General features: G+C 38.7%; 1 pseudogene; it reads left to right on the top strand.

Moving 5' to 3' along the window:
• The first annotated feature begins 1,664 nt into the window (after positions 1 to 1,664).
• On the top strand, positions 1,665 to 3,759 carry LOC123591808 (annotated as a pseudogene).
• Positions 3,760 to 25,530: the final 21,771 nt, after the last annotated feature.

Here is a 25,530-nt window from a genome sequence, read left to right as displayed (position 1 = left end):
CATGACCTGAGCTGAAGTCAGATGCTCAACCAACTGAGCCACCCAAGCACCCCTCCCAATATTTTTAAAGACAGTATTTCCTCATATAGTCTTTCTACTGTAGAATCAGTTTATTAAACAATAATAAAGCATTTTATTTTTGAAAAATTTTTGTAATATTAATTATGCTCTGACAAAAGCCATCCAGTCATTGTAGGCCAACAGAGTCTGATTAGGTGGAAGACATTTCTATCAAAACAAAAAGTTCCTAATTGAAGAGGATATTTATATCTGGTCTGTGCCATTGCCTGGAAGTCAACAATTAGAGATTAAGGCTCTGGTTAGCATGTTAGGCAGAAAAACACTGAAGTAGGATGACTCCATTTATATAAATTTCAAAAACTAAACTAAAAAAATATTGATTAGGAATAGATATTTCTGTGTCTTTAAAAATCATTAAAAGAATGCATGTCAAGAAGTATTTAAGAACACACGTAAAGAAGATATTTGCTCCTTGCTTGCCGTGTTGAGCACAGTGCTATATCAGTAAATGGACATGACAACCATTCTGTAATGCACGCAGAGCTGTGTTTAAGAACGCTTGAAATAAAGATGTTTATGAGGAAAAAAAATCATATTGTAGGTTGAATTGTGTCCCCAAACCCAATCTGACTGGTGTCCTTATTTTTAAAAAATATTTAAATTAAAAAAAAAAGCTATAAAGAGTAGCTAGTAAATGATTAACACCAGACTTAGGTCAGCAGTTACCTCCCGAGAGAAGGATACAAGTAAGGAGATTTATGTGGGGGATTCCAAGGTATTGGAAATGGTGTATTTGGTATACATATATTGTGAGTTCTCTAGTATGATATATGTCATGATTTAAAAGTTTAAAACTAATTTAAAAATTAAAGATAAGCTTCCATGATTAAAAAATGAAAAGCTCTATGCTGACAGCTGCTTCAGATTCTGCAGCTCCGTCTCTCTGCCCCTCCCCCACTCACGCTCGCTCCCTCTCTCTCTCTCTCTCTCTCTCTCTCAAAAATCATTAAAAAAAAACATTAAAAAAATTTTTAAAAACGTACCAGAACTCTGAGCAGAGTCACACACATTTGTCCCATCCCCATCTCTCCTTAGAGGCTGTTGTGTTCCACCAGGATCCCTGACCCCAGGTTTTGAGCACACACCCCCAGCTTTTGGGAGTGTTAGCAAACGCTGTCTGTGAGCTGAGTCCCTCTCTGGGACTTGCTTTTGGCTAAAGATAGCCATAAACCCAAGATAACACCCCCTTCCCGGAAAAAGCCCATATCCACAGACTGGTTAAATTGAGATTACTGGCATACCTCCTTTTATTGCACTTGGCTTTATCGCGCTTTCCAGATAGTGTGTTTTTTTACATATTGAAGGTTTTGGCAACCCTGCATCAAGGAAGTCGATCGATGCCATTTTTCCAACAGCATTCTGTTCACCTCATGCCTGTGTGCCATATTTTGATAATTCTCACAATATTTCAAAGTTTTTGTCACCTGTGATCAGTGATCTTTGTTATGGTCACCTGTGATCAGTGATCTTTGATGTTACTATTGTAATTGTTTTAGGGCATTGTGAATCATACCCACATAAGACAGCAAACTTAATTGATAAAAGTGTGTGTTCTGACTGCTCCACCAACCGGCCATTCCCCCATGTCTCTCCTCCGGGCCTCCCTATTCCCTGAGACACAGATTGAAACTAGGCCAATTAATAACCCTACCGTGGCCTCTAAGTGTTCAAGTGAAGGGAAGAGTTGCACGTCTCTCACTTTCAATCCAAAGCTAGAAATGATTAAGCTCGGTGAGGAAGGCATGTTGAAAGCCAAGAGATGCCAAAAGCCAGGCCTCTTGCACCAAACAATTAGCCAAGTTGTGAATGCAAAGGAAAAGTTCTTGATAAAAAAGCAAAACAGACTTATTGCTGATACGGAGAAAGTTTCAGTGGTTTGGATAGAAGATCAAACTGACACAACATTCAACATTCCCTTAAGCCAAAGCCTAATCCAGAGCCAGGCCCTGACTCTCTTCAAGTGTACAGAATCTAAGAAAGGTGAGGAGAAGAAAAGTTGGAAGCTAGCAGAGGTTGGTTCATGAGATTTAAGGAAAGAAGCCATCTCCATAACATAAAAGTGCAAGGTGAAGCAGCAGGTGCATATGGAGAAGCTGCAGCGAATTATCCAGAAAATCTGGCTAAGATCATTAATGAAGGTAGTTACACTAAACAACAGATTTCCAATGTAGATGAAGCAGCTTTATATTAGAACAAGATGTCATCCAGGACTTTCATAGCTACAGAGGAGAAGCCAATGCCTAGCTTCAAAAAACTCTTTTGTTAGGGACTAATGCAGCTGGTGACTTACATTGAAGCTGATTCTCATTGACCATTTCCAAAATCCTAGGACCCTTAAGAATTATACTAAATCTGGGGCACCTGGGTGGGTCAGTCAGTTGAACACCTGACTCGGTTCAGCCTCAGGTCATGATCTGATGGTTTGTGAGTGTCAGCCCCATGTCAGACTCTGCATTGATGGTGCAAAGCCTGCTTGGGACTCTCTGTCTCTCTCTGCCCCTCCCCAACTCACGCATGCGCGCGCTCTCTCTCTCTCTCTCTCTCTCTCTCTCTCTCTTTCTCTCTAAAAAGCACTAAGAAAAAGAATTATACTATACCTACTTTTCCTGTGCTTTATCAATGGAAAACAAAGCCTGGATGATAGCACATTTGTTTGCAACACAGTTCACTGAATTTTTTAAGCTCACTGTTGAGATATGCTCAGATAAAAAGATTCCTTTCAAAATATTACTGCTCACTGATAATGCACCCGATCACCCAGCAGATCTGATGGAGACATACAAGATTAATGTTGTTTTCATGCCTGCTAATACAACATTCATTCTGCAGCCCATCGTTCAAGGGCTGATTTTGACTTTCAAGTCTTATTATTTAAAAATTACATTGCATAAGGCTATAGCTGCTACAGATAGTGATTCCTGTGAGGGATCTGGGCAAAGTAAACTGAAAACCTTCTGGAAAGGATTCACCATTCTAGATGCCATTAAGAACATTTTTGATCTATGAGACGAGGTCAAAATAACACGAACAAGAGTTTGGAAGAAGTTAATTCCAACCCTTATAGATGACTTTGATGGGTTCAGGACTTCAGTAGATGCAATAACCGAGGATGAACTGAGAATAGCCAGAGAACTAGAATTAGAAGTGGAGCCTGTGGATGGCACTGAATTGCTGCAATCTCCTGATAAAAGTTTAATGGAAGAGGATTGCTTCTTATGGATGGGCAAAGAAAGTGGTTTCTTGATGGCATCTACTCCTGGTGAAGATGCAATGAAGATTGTGGAAATGACCACAAAGGATTTAGAATATTCCATCAATTTAGCTGATAAGCAGTGGCAGGATTTGAGAGGATTGACTCCAATTCTGAAAGACATTCTACTGTGGGTAAAATGCTATCAAACAGCATCACATGCTACAGAGAAATAATATGTGAAAGAAATTTGTTAATTGATGGGGAAAACTTCATTGTCTCCTTTTAAGAAATTGCTAAAGTCACCCAGCCTTTAGTAACCACCACCTTGATCAGTCAGCAACCATGAACATCCAGGCAAGACCCTATACCAGCAAAAAGACTACTACTCTCTGAATGCTCAGATGATCGTTATCATTTTTTAACAATTAAGTATTTTTAAATTAAGGTGTGTACATTGTTCGTTTTAGACATAATGCTATTGCACACTTAATACACTACCGTATAGTGTAAATCTAACTTGTGTGTGCACTGGGAAACAAAAAAATTCATTTGACTTGCTCTGTTGCAATAGTCACTTTACTGTGGTCGTCTGGAAGCGAACCTGCAATATCTCCGAGGTGTGCTTGTAAAAAGGTCTAGTCCCTTTGCCCTTCAGAGGATTTAAATATGATGACATGGACATGTTTTAAATAATTATGAAAAATATTAGAAATAATTTAGGTTAATTGAGAAAAAATGCCAGTCAGATTGTTGCATCCACACGACTCCTGAAACAGAATGCTACGGGCACCAGTGACAGTCACAACAAAGTTTATTGCAATGAGAGGTAAGGCAAACCGATGGATTGGGACCTACACTCTTGACTAGAGTGCGGTCTTGAACAGCCGGGGTACAGAGTATTTATAGCCAACCACGTCTTATCACCTGGGAACAGAACAAAGGAATAGTTCCCAGGTGGAAACAGTTCAAACAGGCCCTTGCTCCAAACCAATCAAACACTAATCCACCCCTTGATTGATAGGATAAGGCTGTTGTCTCTTAACCTATAGTGTTAAAACAAAGCTGTTATTTCTTAAGGCTACAGGTTAGCCCTACACTACAATTTAACCCTTACAAGATATCACTGAAAACAGATATCACTCACTCTATAAAATGGCATGTTATCAAAATTGCATGCCGTCCAGAACCTCTTCAACTTGTGAGATGTGTTTTTTTTCTTTTTGAGGTGGTTTTTGTTTGTTTGTTTTATTTTTGTTTTTGTTTTCATCAGAGACCTCTTAAAGGAACAAAGGTACTGTAACATTTTGAATATGAAACTCCAAAATGGAATTTCCAGTTTTGTTTATGTGAATGTGAGGCATTCTTTCTTAAATGTAATGAAAACAAAATATATAAAAGCCTAAATCTTGCCTTCTAAAGAATGAATACCAATGCCAATGATCCCACGTCAGTTATCACTAGGCTGCTGTTTAAGGGCTGATATTTAGAGGCAAGAAAGTAAAAGTCGAAGGGACAGAACATCTTGTGCATGATACCCACATTCGTCTCTCGGTGCTGTTTGAGAATCAGCTGGTAACTTCCAAGCTCTGCCTTAAATAGAAAATATCAGTCTTCTGTCAGTTCTGCTTAACAACAAGGGAAGCTCTGTGGGCCCTCCTCGATTATGCAATAATGGGAAAGTTTGAGAGAGGCAGAAGGAATCTATTTTGGCTGAAAATGGAAAAGAGTACAGGAATCATCTGAAGGCTCCTGGGTTTCATGTTATAGGAGGAGTATAAAACTGCACAATCATTTGGGTTCTTCCGAACTTTTTGTATAACAATGTCCATTCAGATGTGAACTCTTATCAACCTACCCATCTGGAATTCCTAAGAACTTCATCTGCTTAAGGATGCATCCAGTGAATGTTTCTCTCCGAAAATGGCACCAAGGAATATTTAGTGGGAAAGTATGACAGTTGTTACCTCAGTGTCAACATAAAGAAGCCAGTGTATCCCTAAAATACTTATCAGCTTGCCCTTGGATCACGTTAAGGCTCTGCTATCTTTGCGCATGCCTTTCAATACTATTCCTTTCTTTCTTCATTCATTTCACAGATACTTGTTTGTTGCCTGCTATGTGTCAGACACAGTGCTCAGCGCTAGGGATATGATGAACAACAAAGATGACCCTGACCTTGTGGAACTTAGGTTTTGTAGGATTTGTGGCTTCATGGAGAATTGGCAGTCTCTGTACTATCATTCACCCACTGTATAAAGTGGATTTTTTTCTTTATTCCACAACTATTTCAATGAAAAAACTCTCTCTTATACCTTTAAAATGAACCAGCACTGGTTTTAGTTTCTACCTGAAGAACCTGACACCATAGCTAAAATCGCAGAATGTACCTATATGGGCTGGCCTGAGAAAGCTACAAAGCCATTTATTTTCCCCATGACCTAGAGTGCTACAAAATTATAGTAGGGAAAGCCTACTCCAAGAAGTCCTAGGAAAGAAGAATTTGGACTGACAGGGATGGTTCCAGGTGGCTCGAACATCCCCCATAGGAGTAAAGTACAAGCAAATATCTGTAGAGGCCTTAGATCAAAGCATTGATCCACACTGAACACTGATTTTCAACAGATGTGTTCTTCCCAAGTTTATTCACAGTTGCTCACCTATCCATAGATATACCACCACCCACAACTCTCCACATAGATGGTTCATAGAACATAGCTTATTTCAAAGGACTCACCTCTAGAGTTGTTTTGAAGAAGGCAGCAACTTTTTTTTAATGTTTATTTATTTTTTGAGAGAGACAGAGAGTGTATAAGCTTGCCAGGAGGAGAGAGAAGGAAGGGGGGAGGGGCAGAAAAAGAGGGGGGTGGAGACAGAGGATCCAAAGCAGTCTTTGTGCAGACAGCAGAGAGCCCCATGCGGGGCCTGAACTCACAAACCATGAGTCATGACCTGAGCTGAAGTCAACACTTAGCTCACTGAGCCATCCAGGCAACCCCTGAGAAGGCAGGAACTTTAATTACGTGTCCAAGCAAGACCCCTGAGATCACAGCAATGGGAATGCTCAAGTTGGAGGTTCACACTGGGTGCCTGGCACTGTGCTAGGCCTTTCACTGCAGCATCTCTGCAAGTCCCCACTCTGTGTCTCCATTTTCCACAGGAGGTAGTTGCTTTTGGAGCTAATAAATGGTGGAGCCAGATTTCAAACCTCAGGCTTTGAGACTCCAAATGCCATATTCTTTTCTCTAGACATGTTCTTTAAAAGGAAATCCAAGGGGATTGCACAGATTCTTCTGTTTATTCATTCTGGTTGTTTTATGTGGTTTTGCCCAGTCTCCCAGGTTTCATCTGGCCTTCAAGAAAGCACTTACCACTGCCATCTCAGGCTGAACCAGTCCACTTGGCCATATCTCTTTGTTTTTCAAGACTTTCTCAAACTCTGGAAATGATAAGCTTGGGTTGTATCGTCCATCATTCTGATATGAAGTTGTTTTTTATCTTATCTTTAATCATCTCTATCATATACAGAAACTTTCTTAGACCCAGCCTTGCCTAACCTGCATTCCAGTCTAGTATTAGCATAGATGAAACTAACTTGTTATAATAATCATTGACACTTTCATTGTAACTAGCTAACATAATACAGCTGAACATGAATTTGAACTGTGTAGGTCCACTCTCAGTGTGGACTTTTCCTGATATGTACAGTACAGTACTATAAGTGTATTTTCTCTTCCTATTGATTTTTCTAACATCTTCTTGTGCCTAGCTTTATTGTAAGAACACAGTATATAATACATACAACATGAAAAATATGTGTTAATCAACTGTTTATGTTATCGGTAAGGCTTCTGGTCAACGGTAGGCTATTAGTAGTTAAGTTTTTAAGAGTCAAAAGTTAGATGCAGATTTTCAGCTGCAGAGGGGACACTACTCCCCTCCTAACCACCACCACCACCACCTGACCACCCCCAACCCCCTTCAGCCCCCCAACCCCTGCATTGTTCGAGGTCAGCTGTAATAGCCACCACCCAGTGAAAGCCAAGTTAACTTTGCATAGTTCTCCAGACTCTCCATGCATGTGTTTTCGTAACTCCGTATCTTTACTCATGCAGTACCATTCACCTGAAATATCTTCTCCCCTATTTCTTCATCTGGCAAACTTCCCCACGTTCTTCAAAAGGATCCTGCAACTCAAAAGGAATTTTTATGGTGATATCGCAGATACCCCAAGCTGAGTTGCTTGCTCAAATTGTTGTATTAAAGTTTTATGGTCCTATCACCTGCCCATTATATTGCAAACATCTGCTTAATTGTCTGTCTCCCCTGCTGGGCAGTACATTGATTGACGTCAGGAGTGGTGCCTTACTCAGCCATAGATATGTAGCATCTCATGCAAGGCTTGGCACAGAATAGGTGCTCAGTAAACATTAATTATTGGATGGGTGAAGTGGTGAAGATTTAACACTTATATTTTTAAGTATAAGGGTTTTTTTGTAAATAAGTTTTACTTGTAAACAAGTAACGGGTTTTTTGTGTGTGTGTAAGATCCTCAGCTTGGCCTTTTCTGTGTTCTTCCCTGACCCCTGGCCCCTTTTCCTCCGCCAGTTTTATCTCTTGGGATACACTGGAGGTTGTAAATTTTCTAGAGGGGAAAAGTACAAATGTTAGTCCAAGTCTCTTAAACATAAGAGAATGTCTCTTCCTCACACTAAAACCACATAACTCCTTTAGGGACTGCAAGCAAAACACAATGGGGCAAATGCAGTCACTCATGTACAAACACAACTGAATCAATACAAGAAAACATCTCATAGATGTATGTGTGTGAGGTAGCACAGAGGTAAAACTTAGGCCCCAAAGCCAACAAAACTCAGGTCCAAATTCCAGCTCTACGCTTACTGAGTTACCTCAATTTCATCATCCATAAAATTTGTATTAAAATTAAACTTGTGTCAAAGAGTTGTTGTACCTGCCAATTTCTAGCATCATGGTCTTAGATCATCACCTGTTGAGTAAAGTGTTTAAACCAGAAGATCACCAAGTTTCTTCCAGGTCTAAATTGACCTGTGATTTTGTTGTTTCATATGGTTCTGTATATCTTTTCTTGGTTCCCTTCTTAGAATTATAAGAGAAAAGGAGCTAACTATCCTTGTTTATTGCCAGCCTTTTAGGTTTGCCATTGATCGACATTTCCCTCTTTACCCAAACTCCAAATCCCGGCAGGCACGTGCATAAGAACTATTTATAGCCTTCCAACAACTCTCAAAGCAGCTGGACTGCTTTTGGATAGGGGGATTCCTGAATCTAAGTTGAAAAGGAAGATTATTTTTAGTTTATTAGAAACATGGTTTTCTAGTCTTCCAGGTGATGAAGCATTGGACAACTTCAACTATAATCAGCAACGGTTTAAACCTCACTGGAAAACTGTGATCACTAGGTTATCCTGCTTAAAAATAAGGAGATTTTTAAGAAGAATTCCAAGTAGAATCAAGCAATTGAAAAACAGACTATCTAAAAGCTTTTTTAAAAAATTTCAATCATTTAACTTGGTAAGAAGTACCGGAAGACAAACTTAGTAATGGTCTTCAGACTTGAAAGGTTTTTTGCAAAGAATAGTAACTAACAATTTTGAATGTTTCTTGGGCACAGAGCAAGAAAACTCCCCTTTAGAGTGCTTGGTGTCAACAGTTGCACCTGTTACTTTTCCTTATGAACTTTTGCACAAAAGAGTCTCACTTCCTTATCTGTAGTTTTATTGGTCTGTACGTTAACATTTATGAGCCTTCTCAACGTGAGGATATTCACCATGAAAGAGTAATTTCTAATGTGGTTTTCTCTTGCACTATTATTAAATCCAAAGATAATTATAAGGATTATATAAGGGTTGTGGTTATGAAAGCCTGAATTTTCACAGCCAGCACGACTCCTGTTAAAGGCCATTTCTAGGACTAAAAGAAGAGGTCAGGCTGGGACCTCCCATAGGAGACCCTCCCTCTCAACTTAGGAGAAGGTTAGCTGGGCCATACTGCAACAGCAAGCCCAAGAACACTTCCGTCTTTTACTCAGGCTCGTGAAGAGGAAGAATCCACATACCTATCATATTGGAAGAGAAGAAAAAGGAATGTTTCCCCCTCATCTCTTTAATATACAAGTCATCAAGACTGCCACAGTCCTCATGGATTGGAGGGAGAAAGACTCTGGTTAAAGGTGCCTTCAGGATAGAACAATAAAAGTAAAGTGCATAGAATGTGTCAGCCATACCAAAAATATTATGCACATTATTCTTCCACTCTTGTCAATAAAACCTCATGACGTTGACACTATGGTCATATTACAGATGAGAAAGCTGAAACAAAATGGCTGAAGGACTTAAAGTGACAGAACCAAGTGGTGATTCAAGACTATTCATCTTACTCCAAAGCCTGTATTTTTACTGCACTCTGTGGCTCCCGTCACTCAGAGGGACTCTAATCAGGACCCCAGAAGGCCAGTAAAGTTGCTGGAGAAGGAAAAGGCTATGGGGGTCAGCACACACCAGCTCTCAGAGAAAGGAAGCACATGGTTACCATAATTTGTAAGACCAAAACAGAGATTAAGGTACAACCTTTGAGCTGCTCCGCACCTGAGGCCCCCTGCAAAATTCAAACCCTGGTCAAAGTGAAGAATTAAGGCACTTAGGACTAAGATCGTGGATAACAGGTCAATGTGCAGTGGCCTTAGCTAAGTATTGTGGTCTAGGCTGATTCGAGGCTTAAGCCATCTGTGAAAAAAACGAGAGTAGAACTGAGTTTAGACCTGTTTAGAATGGGTCAGCATCACAGAATCACAGAGTGGCAACACTGGGCCAGACTGAGTCGTTATCTCAGAACAGCCTGTCTGCCCTCTGCTCTCCCTTTACGTTGAATTTATATATCAGCAAATACAGCCACGTCAGTGTTCAGCTCACAGAGCATGGCAAGGTTCTGTGTGTGTCCTTTAGAGCAGAAGACTTGGTCTTCTGCAGAACTTTTGCAGTTCTTTTTTAATTTCTTTAATGTCTATTTATTTCTGAGAAAGAGAGACAGAGCGTGAGCAGGGGAGGGGTAGAGAGAGAGAGAGACAGAATCCAAGGCAGCCTCCAGGCTCTGAACTATCAGCACAAAGCCCAACATGGGGCTAGAACTCACAAATCATGAGATCATGACCTGAGCCAAAGCTGGCCGCTTAACCAGCTGAGCCACCCAAGTGTCCCAGAGCTTTTGCAGTTCTAGTAGCTGATGTGTAACCAAAAAAGGCAGTGGCACTTATTATAATCTGCACCATTTGAGGTAAAGATAGAGTGCAAATTGGCATGCAAATCTGAAAACCCAAGTGCCAGAGCACCAACCTTCCTGACCAACAGTAGCATCTGCTGTTGACTCCTTAGTCTTTGTCTGTGTTCAGTTCAGAGTTATGGGCATCTTGACACTATCTTTCCTGCCAATAGGATTTCATGTATATCCTGAATGCTTTCAACTGGAGACGATGCTCAACAGCATCCTCTGCTCAGCATGTTGACTTCAACTGGGGCATTAATGGGAATATCTTTTCATCCAAAGAAACACACGGGGAAGAACAAAGCAAGCTTTGTTCCTCATGTAAACAGTCCTATGAAAATGATTTATTCTTGCTTATTGGCTTATAAGTATGACATTATCCTTCTTTCTTAAGGTGAAAATTTTTTTTAAGTCAGAGCCATCCATGGAAGCTAAACTTATGCAAGTTTATAGGGTAGAGTTTAGATGGAAAACTTACCTCTGAATTATCACTCTGTTCCCAACCTAGGACAAGGAAGCAATAAACTCGAAATTCATTTGTCTAACGTGAGTTGATTTTGAATTCATCATTGAGAATAATCATAATGTTTGAATCTTAAAGGTAATGTATTTCCAATTTCTGTCATATATGCTGCTTTGATTTTACAACAATTAATTGGATCACCAAATGAACATGTGAGTGCTTAGTAATTATAAAGCACTATAGTTAGCATTGTAAAGAACACTTTACTCACTCTCATTTATTGCTGGCAATAATTGCCAATGCCTTTAAAAGTTAAAAATCACATACTCTTTGACCAGCAATTGAATTTCTAGGAATTCATACTACAGATACATTAGTATATATGTAAAATGGCATATGTAAGATTATTCATGCAGCAGTATTTGTAATAACTAAAGATGAGTGCTATTGATCATCAATACTAGTTAAATAAATAATTGACTAAATAAATTAAGTTACAGTTTTTCATGAAACTATAAAAAAGAATGAGAGTCCTCTTCCTGTATTCACTAGAAACTTTGTCAAGATAGGGGCACCTGAGTGGCTCAGTTGGTTAAGCGCTCAACTTCAGCTCAGGTCATTATCTCAGGGTTTGCAGGTTCGAGCCTTGCATCAGGCTCTGTGCTGACAGCTCAGAGCCTGGAGACTGCTTTGGATTCTGTGTCTCCTTCTCTCTCTACCCTCCCCCACTCTCTCTCTCTCTCTCTTTCTCTCTCTCTAAATAATAAACATTAAAAATTTTTTAAAAAATTTTTGCCAAGATATAATTTTAAATCAAAACAAAAAGATATAGGACAGTCTATACAATATATTATTATTAGTGTTAATTTGATATATTTGAAAAGATGCAAAAGAACTAGTAACAATGGTTGTCTTCTGAAAGAAAACTGAATGTATCTTTAAATGCCTCAAATATGACCCATAAGCTTTTTTTTTTAACAATATACCGCTTTTTACTGACTGACCTATGGACTTTTGACATTGATCCAGGATATGATGGTCAAATGGCTGAGATCATAACTCTTATTATGTATTAGATGAATAGTTATTTTCTAGTGAAAAGTAGTACAGGTTTTATTTCTAGTCATGTTCTCTTTTTACATATTTTTACTTGTGGGGAATCCCAATTTACTTTATAATTTTTCATTCAACTGGCAATTTATCTAGTCTCTGAATGGCTTCCAGGTCCTTTCCATCCTGGGCAGAATCTAAGCGGAATCTAAAGGAAATCATTCCCTCCCTCCTTGTTTGCATGTATATCCTGTCAACTAGAAACAATATTTTGTAAAGTCAATATAAAGGCATGTGGTTTCAATGTTAAAATATGATAGGAAATAGATTGCTTGAGAGAAAGCCAAACTGCAAATACAGAGAGTGAACAAAGGAAAAGAAATATAACAAGTCAGAAAGGAACAAGAAAAATCAAGGATTAAGTTAGTTCTGGCTTGACATAAGAAGGACTACTCATGCACATTAAGAAACTAAAAAGCCATTAAAAACTAGTTCTAAAATATTCCTATGGGAGGAGCCGGCATAGATTTATCACTGCAGGAGGTTGGCTCCTTTGAACTTTGCTCTGAACTTCAAGGCATTCATCTTAAAATGTAGTATGTGTACCCCAGTGGAGGATGCAAATTCATACAATGGGATACAAGATGAAAAACAGTCTTTTTATTTTCATGTTTTAGTTCAATTTGTGGATGTTTTACGATGTACATAATATATTATTTCCGTAGTACATGTTACACACACACACAATGAGATATTGGATGCTCAAACTTTCTTTGGGGTGCATGGCCAAAATGATTTGGAAACCACTGATCCGGTGCTCAAGGCTAAGAATGAGAGAAACTAGATGGGAAGAATCTTGTTGCATTGGTGTCCAGGATTGCTGACTGACGGTGGAAGATTATATTAGAATAAGACACTAGACATTTAGGAAGCCAAGAACAAATTCTAAATCAAGCAGAATTTGATGGTTTGGTTGTAATTGAGTAAACTACACATATATGTATGTCCTAAAACCCCACATAAAACAATTTATGTGTTTTCACCCTAAGCAACTTAGTACCATCCTGGCTATGATTTGGGATCCAGGAACTGTAGGGACAAGGTCAAAGGGACAAAAGCTATAATCTTGAAATTTTAGCTCCAAAGGACCATCTTAATACATGAAGGACCATAAAAGAAATCTAGCAGCAAAACAGAGATCATGTTCTAACTCATGGTGCCCCTCACATTTTATAATCCCTTCAATCAAAAATGTTTGTTGAGGCACTTCTACTTCCACCAAGATGGAGTAACTGGTACCAGAATTGTCTTTTCACTGTAAGCAAATGGAAAAGTAAACAAAAATATGTGAAACAACTGTTTTAAGCCTTAGGCAAGAGACCTTCCAGGTGGTTTGATCACCGAATGAGGAAAAAACAATGAGGTGAGCTCTAAGACCACCTCAGCTTCTTTCTACCTAGAGGAATTTTCAGACCACAGCCTCAGAGAGGAGTCCAGGCAGAGAACTGCAGCCACAACAAGAGAAAGAGTAGCCTCCAGGGAGGGTGAGGAAACATCATCATCATCTGAGCACTGGGAAATGGCAATGGATAAATTATATGAATCATTTGCTTTTTTTTTCTTTCTTGAGAGGCAGAGAGAGAGAGAGAGAGAGAGCATGCGAGAAAGGGAGGGACAGAGAGAGAGAGAGAGGAGAGAGAGAGAGAATCCCAAGCAGGCTCTGAATTCTCAGCATGGAGCAGGACACTGGGCTCAAACTCACGAATGGTGAGATCATGACCTGAGCCAAAATCAAGAGTTGGATACTTAACCAACTGAGCTACCCGCAGGCTCCTCATTTACATTTATTTAACAAATTATAGCACAAATTACAAAGCACATAAATATATACAACTGTATAGCCATAATAATGTCATTCTCATGAATTCTAATATGCTTTCTGGAATAAGAGATAAAAACATGCATTATAGCCTCACTTTATGTGTTTGTCATACATGTGAATGTGGCCCATTATGAATGTTGTGAAAATTTGTTATAAAAGATGATTTTTAATGACTTAAAAAGATATCATCTTACAGATATGTAGTAACAGTGATGTCTAAGAACAGAGCTTTGATTAGGTCATGAGAATTTGCCCTTTGCTTGAGCATCCAAAGAAAATCTGTGAAAGTCGGACACACAGCAGTAATAACAACAAGAATAACAAGAATAATACCACTGCCATTTATCAACTTTTACTGTTTTCAAGGCACTTGTTATACAAGATGGTATTTAATCTTCATGATAATCCTGTGAGGTACATTAGCATAACTGTTCATATCTTATAGTAAGGACATAGAGACTCTTAAAGGTTAGTGCTCATCATCATAGAGTATTTAACTCCAAATCTGATTCCAGAGTTTATACTCTGAGCCATTATACAAAACAGCATCTCAAGCCACAATAGGATGGCTGCTTGGGGAGCATGGAATCAGAACCAGGAAAGTGAAATGAATTAAATGTGATGAAATGCAAATTGGAATATCAATGACGATTTAGTGCAGGGAACAAACAATTCCAGGTATTGAAGAAGCAAAGGATTGAATCAGGAATCATGACCATTGGAAGAGGCAAAGACAAAGGAGTCAAGAGGCTGCTACTGGGATGATTGTGTTCGTAATAAGGAGGATCAGCTGCTTCTACTACCTCCATAACTGCCTCTCAAAACCCGTGAAGATGGACACAAGACATGAAACAGTGACTCTGGTCCCTTATATATATCTTTTCGCCTCTTGGTACCTTTCCATGACTTGCTTGCCAGGAGAAACAGCATCAGAGGGATGGCTTTCAAGAAACATACAGTGGGGAAAGGAGAGTCTCTTCAATAAAGGGTGTTGGGAAAACTGGACAGCCACATGTAAGAGTGCAAAACTGGATCACGATCTCACACCATACACAAAAACCAACACAAGATGGATTAAAGACTTCAGTGTGAGACCTGAAACCATACAACTCCAAGAAGAAAATAGGGAGTAAGGTCCTTGATATCAATCCTGGCAATGCTTTCTGGATTCGAATCAAAAGCAAAGGTAACAAAAGCAAAAAATTAACAGTTGCTACCACGTCAAACTAAAAAGCTGACAGCAAAGCAAACCAGCAACAGAATGAAAAGACAACCTATGGAAAAGAAGAAAGTATTTGGAAGGCACATATCTGATAAGGGATTAATATCTAAATTACTCAAGGAACTCATACAACTCAATAGCAAAAACACAATAATGCAATTTTAAAAATGGGCAAAGGACTTAAATGGACCTTTTTCCAAAAAAGACCTACCTAGAAATGTCCAACAGATACATGAAAAGGTGCTCAACATCACTAATCATCAGGATAATGCAAGTGATGTAAAAACTACAGTGAGATATCACCTCACACCTATTAAACTTGCTATCATCAAAAAGACAAATGAACAAGTGTTAATGAGGAAGTGAAGCAAAGGGAAACTTTGTGCATTATCAGTGGGAATATAAACTCATACAGTCACTATGGAAAACATTATGGAGTTTCTTTCAAGAAATTAAAAATAAAACTACCATATGATCCAGCAATCTCACTTCTGGGTATATATCCAAAGAGAAATCATTGTCTCAAAGAGATACCTGTAGTCACATGTTCATAGCATTATTCACAATAGCCAAGGTATGGAAACAGATGAAGAGATAAAGAAGATGTGACTATATATATACATATGTGTGTGTGTGTGTGTGTGTGTGTGTGTGTGTGTATATATATATATATATATATATATATACACACCTACAGAAACACACAAAAGGAATGTTACTCAGCCTTAAAAGGAGAGTGAAATCCTGTCACATTCCACAACATGGATGAACCTGGAGGGCATTGTGCTAAATGTGATAAGCCAGATGGAGAAACACAAGTACCAAATGGTATCACTTATATATGGAATCACCCCCCAAAATTCAAACTCATAGAAACAGAGTAGAAAGTGGTTGCCAGGGCTCAGAAGTGGGGAAAATAAGGAGAGTTTGGTAAAAGAGTACACACTTTCAGTTAAAAGATGAATAAGTTCTAAGGAACTAATGTATAACATGGTGATAGATAACACTGTATTGTATAGTTGAAATTTGCTAAAAGAGTAGAACTTAAATATTCTCACTGAAAGAAAGAAAGAAAAGAAAGAAAGGAAAGGAAAAGAAAGGAAAGGAAAGGAAAGGAAGATAAAGAAAGAAAGAAAGAAAGAAAGAAAGAAAGAAAGAAAGAAAGAAAGGGAGGGATGAAGGCAGGGAGGAAGCAGGAAGGAAGGAAGACTCATGGCCTCCACCTGACATTTGCCTCCATATCTCTCATGAGTATGTCTAATTAGAGGAACCCAACTTTCCTTTAGAACCCTAACTGCAAGAGATTCTGGGAGATACAGCTTTTAGCTTTCCAGCCTCTGCTGCACAGAAAGACATATAGAAGGAGTTAGGAATAAATGTCAATCCAATATAATTAGTACAAATGGCATCAGGCTAAAAGAGCTAATGTGTTCATCTCACAGCAAGCCTGAGCTTGTCAGCAGCATCGTCATACCATAAGGTACTGCTAAACTATAAGCTCTGTAAGGACAATAGACCAGTCTTCCTATCAGTTAAATTTTCAGAACCTAATATAAGTCCAGTACATATCTCTTGAATGAAAAACTACTTAAAAGTCTGTACAGAACAGCTACAAAGATGTTCATTGTTGTCAGAAAGATCTGGATTCAGGTACTGATGTTTCCTCATCTGTGAACTAGACAAAAATAGTAAACTTTCTCTTAAGAGTTTTTGGAAAGAATTAAATAATTCATGTAAAGCACTTACCAAAATGCACAAAGCATTTAATAATGTTTGTTGATATTATTGGTATTACTATTATTATTATTTTTAATTATTATTATTATTATTCCTGCCCCTTGTCTGTAACTCTGCATTAGGGATCAACTTGCCGGTTATCACCACAGATGTTTTCCAAGTCAGAAGGTTACAACTCCCTCTCTTCCTTGGACAATAGCTTGGCGAGTATCACCAAGTTTCTCCTTGTGGATCTTTTCTGTGTTTCCAAGCCTGCCCAACCCCTCGTTTGAGTAGTATCATTGACCCATTCGTATAGATATATGCATTAGATCTTTTAATATCTTTAGTTTTATAAGATCAATTCCTGCTGCATTATAAGCCAGTCACTTCAAACACCAAATCATTTTCTATGAAGAAAACATGGCTTTAAACTATAGTTCTTTATTTATTCATGAGCCTGAGCATTTTCTAAAATGTCTTATTGGCCATTGGGCTTTGTATACATGTGTGTGTGCGTGTGCGAATGTGATTTGTCTATTCATTTACCTATTGGAATATCAGACTTCTTCTCATTAATTATTAAGCACTCTGTATATATTTGAGGTATTTTTTTTAAGTTTATTTATTTATTTTGAGAGAGACAGAGAGAGTATGAGTGGGGTAGGAGCAGAGAGAGAAAAGGAGAATCCCAAGCAGGCTCTGCAATGTCAGTGCAGAGGCCAATGACGCCGGCTCCAACTCACCGAACCATGAGATGGTGACCTGAGCCCAAACCAAGAGTCAGATGCTTAATCAACTGAGCCACCCAGGTGCCACTGAGGTATGTTTAAGTTATTTGTTTCTTGTATATTTTATAAATATTTTCATTTTTAGCATTTTTTTTTACAAACAGAAGTTCTTAATCTCTTCATGTATACTCCCACTTGTTTTTTTTTTAGAGAAGTCTATTCCACCTCAATATGAAATATGTTTCTGATTTTACTAAATGTTTCATAGCCACAATTTTAATGGCTGCATTATACACTAGTACAGGTTGTACCAAAATATATTTAATCAGTTCTCTATCTTTGGATATTTAATTTTCCCATAATAACTTGGCATGCATCCTTGTGCCTGTCTCCCACATTTCATACGATCAGGACCAAAATATATAAACATTTCATTGTTTTTATACATGTTGCTATTTTAGTATTGTCTTACTAATTTCAGTGTCCCAGGTCTCTTTGCCCATTCAACCTACCACTTTGACTGTTTAAAAACTCATATTACTAAGGAGAATCAATTCATAGCTAAGAACCCTCCACAAAACATATTAAAAACTCTTAATTCAGGGGGCACCTGGGTGGCTCAGTTGGTTAAGTAAGCATCCAACTTTGGCTCAGGTCATAACTTCACAGTTCATGAGTTTGAGCCCCACATTAAGCTCTGCACTGGTGATCTGCTTGGGATTCCCTCTCTCTCCCTCTCTGCCCCTTCCTTATGCATACTCTCTCTCTCAAAAATAAATACACTTAAAAAAAAAAACCTCTTAATTCAGAAAAAGGTTTTGATATACTGGTTTTCCATTGTAGAAATTTTAGATAGAATGACTATATAATTTATTGTCAAAACTGGACCCTTTTGAGAGTAAAAAGGGTCATATTAAGAATTAATATTAGTATTGCTAAATAATATATAATATAATTAATATAATATAACATAATATAATCATATGTGATGTTATATAAATTTATATATTATATATTAATATAATTATATAATTACATATAATATAATTAATATAATTAATATTAATCTAGTGTGGCAGCTTATTGATTTCAGCTCAGATGATGATCTCACAGTTTGTGGGTTTGAGGCCTTCATGGGGCTCTGCACTGACAGCATGGAGCTTGCTTGGGATTCTCTCTCCTCTCTGTCTCTGCACCTCCCCTCCTTGTGTGCTCTCTCTCCCTCTCAAAATAAATAAATGAATAAACTTAAAAAAAAAAAAAGAATTAGGTTGAATTTGCAACAATGTGGTTGGAACTGAAGGGTATTAAGCTAAGTGAAATAAGTCAGAGAAAGACATATCATACGATTTCACTCATATGTGGAATTTGAGAAACTCAACGGATGAACATAGGGGAAGGGAAGAAAAAATAAGATAAAAACAGAGAGGGAGGCAAACCATAAGAGACTCTTAAATACGGAGAACAAACTGAGGGTTGCTGGGCGAGGGGGTGGGTTAAATGGGTAACGGACATTAAGGAGGGCACTTTTCGGGATGAGCACTGGGTGTCATATGTAAGAGTTGAATCACTGGGTTCTACTCCTGAAAGCCAAGACTACACTGCATGTTAACTAACTTGAAAATAAATTAAAAAAAAAGAATTAGGCTGAGGGGTGCCTGGGTGGCTAAGTCAGTTAAGCATCAGACTCTTGATTTCGGCTCTGGTCACGATCTCATGATTCATGGGATCAAGCTCCGCATTGGGCTGTGCACTGACAGCTCAGAGCCTGATAGTGATTCTCTCTCTTTTCCTCTCTCTCTGCCCCTCCCTGCTATGCTTCTTTTTTCTCTCTCTCCCTAAATAAATAAATAAATATTTAAAAAAATAATTAGGCTGAGACAAGACACAGCTAAACCAGGGCTTATGGTCACCTACTAACAGGGGCCATTCTCAAGTGTGTAGTGTGAATAATATTGGCAGTCTAAAGGGAAGGTGTCTTAATTGATGATACGTGCTATGTATTTGGTCACACTCTGACGTCAACAAAAGTGTTCTTGATTCCTGCTCCCTTAAATCTTCCTTGAACTCCATGCTTGAAGAAGAGGTATGTTAGATGCATAATGGAAAGAGAGGCACAGGTGTGTAAGATTTCCTCTGGTTTCAAGGAAAATAGCTATAAGCATATAGAGGAATTGTTCTCATTTGCTTTCTCTGTTGCTGAGACTTCCAGTTTGGTCTCCACCTATGGGCAACTAGTAATAAGATCAGTAAGGACCAAAACTGCTCGAATTTGAACATAGCTGCTTGGGTCCTGACTGAATATTTCTGGAAACAGGATCTATGTTTCATTCATTAACTGTCACTTTCCAAATCTTCATTTTTTTAAAGTGAACTCTATCCCCAACATGGGGCTCTAACTCACAACCCCAGGATCAAGAGTCACAAGCTGTACTGACTAAGCCAGCCAGGTGACCTAGCAAATCTTCATTTTTTAAACCTTGTCAGCCATGTAGGTGTTACTTAAAACAGTTTCTACTACTTAAGCAAACCAAATAGAGGAGGAGATAGATGAACATCCTTTTAAACCTCCTTTCTAGTGTGGCAGCATAAATAATAAAGATAGACAGCCATCTCAGAATTTTAGAGCTGGATGGGATTTTAGAGATAGCCTAATATAGCCCATTTGTCTGTAAAATGAGGACTGAGGCTGAGAGTGTTAGGTGTGTTATCTAAGGAGTACAGATAGTGGGGAAAAACTAATAGTTTGAGAAAACTAATAAGACCTATTAGTCTTATGACTCCTACTCCAGTTCTCCTGTACCACAGCTCATACCACATTTTGTTGCTATTGTGAGGATGAAGGAGTAATATTCGACTTTTCTGTGTGGGGCAAGTAAATGAAAGGTATTTTTTTCCCATAATAATGTGATAGAAGAGTAAGAATATTAGAGTTAGGGGATATTTCTGGATTTGCTTCTCATTAGATAATTGACCATATATTCAATGCTTAAAATAGGAGCACATAAAGCCTTTATTGGAGACACACACACAAAAAAAGACAAAAGTAAATTGAATCACAGTGGGAATGCTCTCCAAAATGTAGACTGATTGCTTATTGTTTTACTTCTTCTCCAATGGAGACACAAATTCAGTTAGCCTTGATGGCAGGAGAATGATAAGTTGATTGGTTCGCTCGTGCACTATGTCAGAGAGACCAGGAAAACACTAAGGTGACTTGAGAAGTAGGCAAATTCTGAAATTATCTTGTCTGAACACATTATCCTTTTGAACTAAGCTTTGCAAAATACAATCACAACTGGTGTCTCCAAGATTCTTTTGTTTCTAGGAGACAAGTCTGCTGTTTTCATCACAGTAACAAACAGACAAGCAGCTCTTGAAGTGTGATCCTGGCAGAGAGCCTGTGCAACAAAATACTGGTGTGGACTGCACCAGCTACCACAAAACTCGGAGCAGAAAGGAAGAGTGTTGGGGAAAGAGTTACTTGAGGGACAAAATTCAGTGCAACAATTGTGAAGGAAGACAAAATTGCAGATCGAAAGGGGAAGAGCTGTGTAAATTCTATGGCCCAGGACCCCTTTCTTTATCTGTATGCCTCTCACAGCACTCTTCCCCCAGGGGTGGACTTCCCTTGTCATATATTCCATAGTGTTTCTCCCCACCAGCCCCATCCCAAACTGCGTGCTCCTGGACAATCACCTTGAAGTCATTCCCTCTCTCTGCCCCAAGGCTGGGGGTGGCATAGGGCCCTGGGTCAGAAGGAGGAAGTGAGTGAAGAACAGGCCTAGTCAGAGAAATAGAACTTCAGAAAATAGTTTTATCTCCATAAGGGCAGGGATCTTTCTTTAGTTCATGAATGTGTCTAAGCCATCAGAACAGTGCCTGACTCATCGAGTGCTTTTAGTAAAATTTGTTAAATAAATTTTTAAATGAATGAACAAACTTCTGAGTCCTTAACCCACTATAATGGTGGCAAACTACTTCTCCATCATTATTGGGCTCCTTCCCTCTTCCAGGATTTCTAAAATTTGATCATCTTACATGATGCCCAGGAAAAAATAATCTCCAGTCTGTTCTGGTCACTCTAGCCATCCTTGTTGACCAAGCCCACAGTGGTTCTCTGAGGCATTCAGATACTGCACTGCCTCAAATGAAGCAGGGTAACCTTGGATGAAGCCAGGAACCCCAGGCCTGTAGTGCATCAGGAGAGCAGCTCTTTGAGGCCAGGGAGCAATGCCAGCTCCTCTTGAAAGTAAGGCCAACAGCCTGGGCTCTCTTGCCTGGGTTGGGGCCCTCATTAACAAGGAGAATCCTAGCTCTTTCTCTTCTTGTTCTCCAAGCTTATTTTCTCAAACTTTATCCTGTCTCTAGGTTTTCAACTTTTGGAAACAAAACCCAAAAAATGTTCCAGACTGACTCTGCATTCCTCCCTGACTTCCCCCAGGCACAGAGCTTACTACCAGCTTAAATGGTAGAATGGAAAGGGGAAAATGATGGAAAACAAAACAAAACAAAACAACAACCCATAAATATCTCAAAATATTATCCAGCCATATGGGTACGAGACCAGGTGCATATAGTTACGGCAACTATGAGTCCTACAGGTTAGACCACTGACCAAAAAAGCAGTTTAAAAGAAAGAACAGTTGTGTGTATCCTTCTCTGAGGTCCAGGGTAGAGAGGAAAGTCACACTTAGTAACAGGTTTCTTTTTTTGTTAGTTTGGTTTTGTTTTATTTTTTGGTCTAATATCATCCTGTAACCAACAGCTTTGAAGAAACTAATTTCTTCTAAAAATTGTTTGAATGTTAAGATGACCACCAGCTCAAAAAGCATCAGCGACACTTCAATAAAAGGACATAGACTAGGTCTCAAGGCACTTGGTTCACATAAATTTATACTTTCAATCAAATTTAATGGGTTTTCTTTTCTTGTGAGGAGGATGAGCATTATTAGCTTCACATATTAATATATTTTAGGGATATGATGAATTTGGGAAGTAAAAGCATCTTTCTCCTATCCCATCTAATGCAGAAGAAACTTCCTAGAAGGAATTCATTTGGAATGGAAGGGGAGTGATTTTCTTGCAGATAAGGATGGGCAGCGTGGGAGGATTCTTAATGATTTATGGTGTGGGTTTCACGAATATTGGCAACTACGAAGTCAGGAGAGAGGGTGATTATGAAGCAGATTGATTTATTGGTTACTATACAAAGACAACAAAGGCTTGAAACTAGCTTTTAGAAGTGATTCTTTATCTTTTCTCAAGTAGTAGGAAATAGGAACATAATGGAAATACTTCATCTGGAAGTATTTGGAAGGCCATCGCTAAATCCCTGAAGGGACACACAATTGTCGGCTCTTGCTCCCATCCACTCCGTTTGCATCCTGTGCCACGACGTATGTTCCAGAAGAAACCTATGCCACCTGTCTTCAAGACAGAAAAGAAAATGTAAGTAGGAATAATATTTTATAGTGATTATAGTGATCAGAATTCCTCAGGCTCCTTTCTGCTGTGATTTTTCTATGACCTTTAAAGAGCTTATATTTTAACCCCAGCCAGATCTCTGCTGTAATTTGAATATGTTCCATGCTATAGATAGAGAAATGCTTCAGATTTAAGCAGAACTGCCTGACTTTAAACTGCTGGGCATAACCTGTGAGAAAACATTTAAAACAGTATTAATCTTAGGGGTGCCTGAGTGGCTCAGTCAGTTAAGCATCCGATTCTTGATTTTGGTTTAGGTCATGATCTCATAGTTGTGAGACTGAGCCCCATATGGGGCTTTGCACTGAGGATGGAGCCTGCTTGGGATTCTCTCTCTCTCCCCCTCTCTCTCTCTCTCTCTGCTCCTCTCCCACTCGCAAGTGTTCTCTTTCTCTCAAAATAAATAAACTTAAAAAAAACAGTATTAATCTTTACTCTTTTTGTGCCTTTTTTTCTTAATTTTTTTTAAATGTTTATTTTTGAGAGAAAGAGACAGACAGAACATGAGCAGAGGAGGGGCAGAGAGAGAGGGAGACACAGAATCCAAAGCAGGCTCCAGGCTCTGAGCTGTCAGCAGAGCCCAACAAGGGGCTGGAACTCAAGGACCACGAGATTATGACTTGAACTGAAGTCACACGCTTAACCAACTGAGCCACCCAGGCACCCCTTTTTGTGCCTGTTGAATGCTATTACAATTTTTTTTTTACATTTTGAAACCAAATCATATAAAACAGGGGTGCTCTCAAAAGTGAACATTTATGTGGCATTTTTTGCAGGAAAGGGTAATTGTGAGATTGATATGATGCTAATTCAAGGTCAGCTAACTGCAAATTATCACAGTTGAGTCATGCTTTCTAAAATACTTTTTAACACTATTTATTTCCTTTTTAAGCCAATAAAAACAGCATGAATCAACTTATGCACCTTTTCTCACCCCAACCTCAGGTCATAGGTCCAGGCCCAGAAAATTTTAGCCATGTATATAATTCCAAAGGTTTAAATGTCCCACCTTTTTCTATCACTCCCGTTGGTCAGAGCCCCACTTTTCCTATTACACCAAGACATATTACAAAGGAAAATAATTTTTGTGGTCGCTGAGCTACTGTAAGTCTCACGTAGCATCTGTACCAGACTTCACTACCTGTTCATGAAATAGAACTAAACCTAAAAAGAAGAGGTCAAGCAGAGCCCATATCTGTTTTGTTGTGTGTTTTTTTAAGGATTTTTAAAGTAATCGCTACACCCAATGTGGGGCTCAAACTTACAACCCCAAGATCAAGAGCTGCATGCTCTACTGACTGAACCAGCCAATCCCAGAACCCAAATCTATTTTAAAAGACCTTACAATAAATTCTAATCTCAAATAGAAATTTTCTGTTTTGCATTATCCACAAAAGTGCTTCTCAAAAGTTCTTCAGTAATACTGAAACAGGTACATGTATAAGGAGAAGTACGACTTCATGACATGACTAAGTAATTAAACGACAATATGAAGTCATACTTTCTGGTATAAGATTACTAACATACCTGTAAAAACCACAGATAGTTACTTATCATATTAACCAGAAACTTCAAGAATGAAAGATACCTTTTAAAAATGTTCAAATCTTCCCGTGTTTTAGGTACTAAATAGAAAACACTATCTGCTGTGTGCTCAGGAAAATTTCCTGCTACACATACTTATATATATCTCTGATCAAAATGTCACAAAATAAGATTGCAGGTGAACAGGTTATTATTACAAATTTGAAGATATTTTGATGAGCAACATGAGAGAACACATGGGAGAGCATTTGGGATTGAGTTGCATAACCTGTTGAATAAGTATCTCAAATCCTATCACAGTTAACATTTGACAATGAGAATCTCACTTCACTGATAATTATACATGCAAAGAAACTAATTTTTTAAATAGCATTTCATTTTGTTAAATGATTTCTTAATGTTAAGAAATGGAAGTGGCTCAGTCGGTTAAATGTCCGACTCTTGATTTCGGCTCAGGTCATGGTCTCACACTTCATGAGTTCAAGCCCCACATCCGACTTCACACTCACAGTGCAGAGCTTGCTTGGGATTGTCTGTCTCCCTATCTCTCTGCCCCTTCCCTGCTGACTCTCAATTGCTCTCTCTCACACAATAAATAAATTAGCATTTTAAAAAACAGAGAGAAAGAGATGGAAATGTCTTGTAGGGAGTGGTCTGGCACATGGCCCAGACACCTGTTTCAGGATCAAGGCACTCAATCCCCTAGCTGCTGGGCATATAGGTTGGTGATGGCTCACAGCTGAGCCTATTTTTGCATCTTGCCCTCTGCCAAAGCCTTGATCAAGATTTTGCCTACTCTCCAAGTGCAACCCACGTTTAATGGCTGGTCAATAACAAAGTACAAAGGCCTGCCCCTTGTTTCAAT

Source organism: Leopardus geoffroyi, chromosome B4 (genome assembly GCF_018350155.1).
Source record: "Leopardus geoffroyi isolate Oge1 chromosome B4, O.geoffroyi_Oge1_pat1.0, whole genome shotgun sequence".
NCBI classification, from domain to species: Eukaryota; Metazoa; Chordata; class Mammalia; order Carnivora; family Felidae; genus Leopardus; species Leopardus geoffroyi.
The sequence above is the reverse complement of the archived record's forward strand: the minus strand, read 5'-3'. Positions and strand labels throughout refer to the sequence as shown.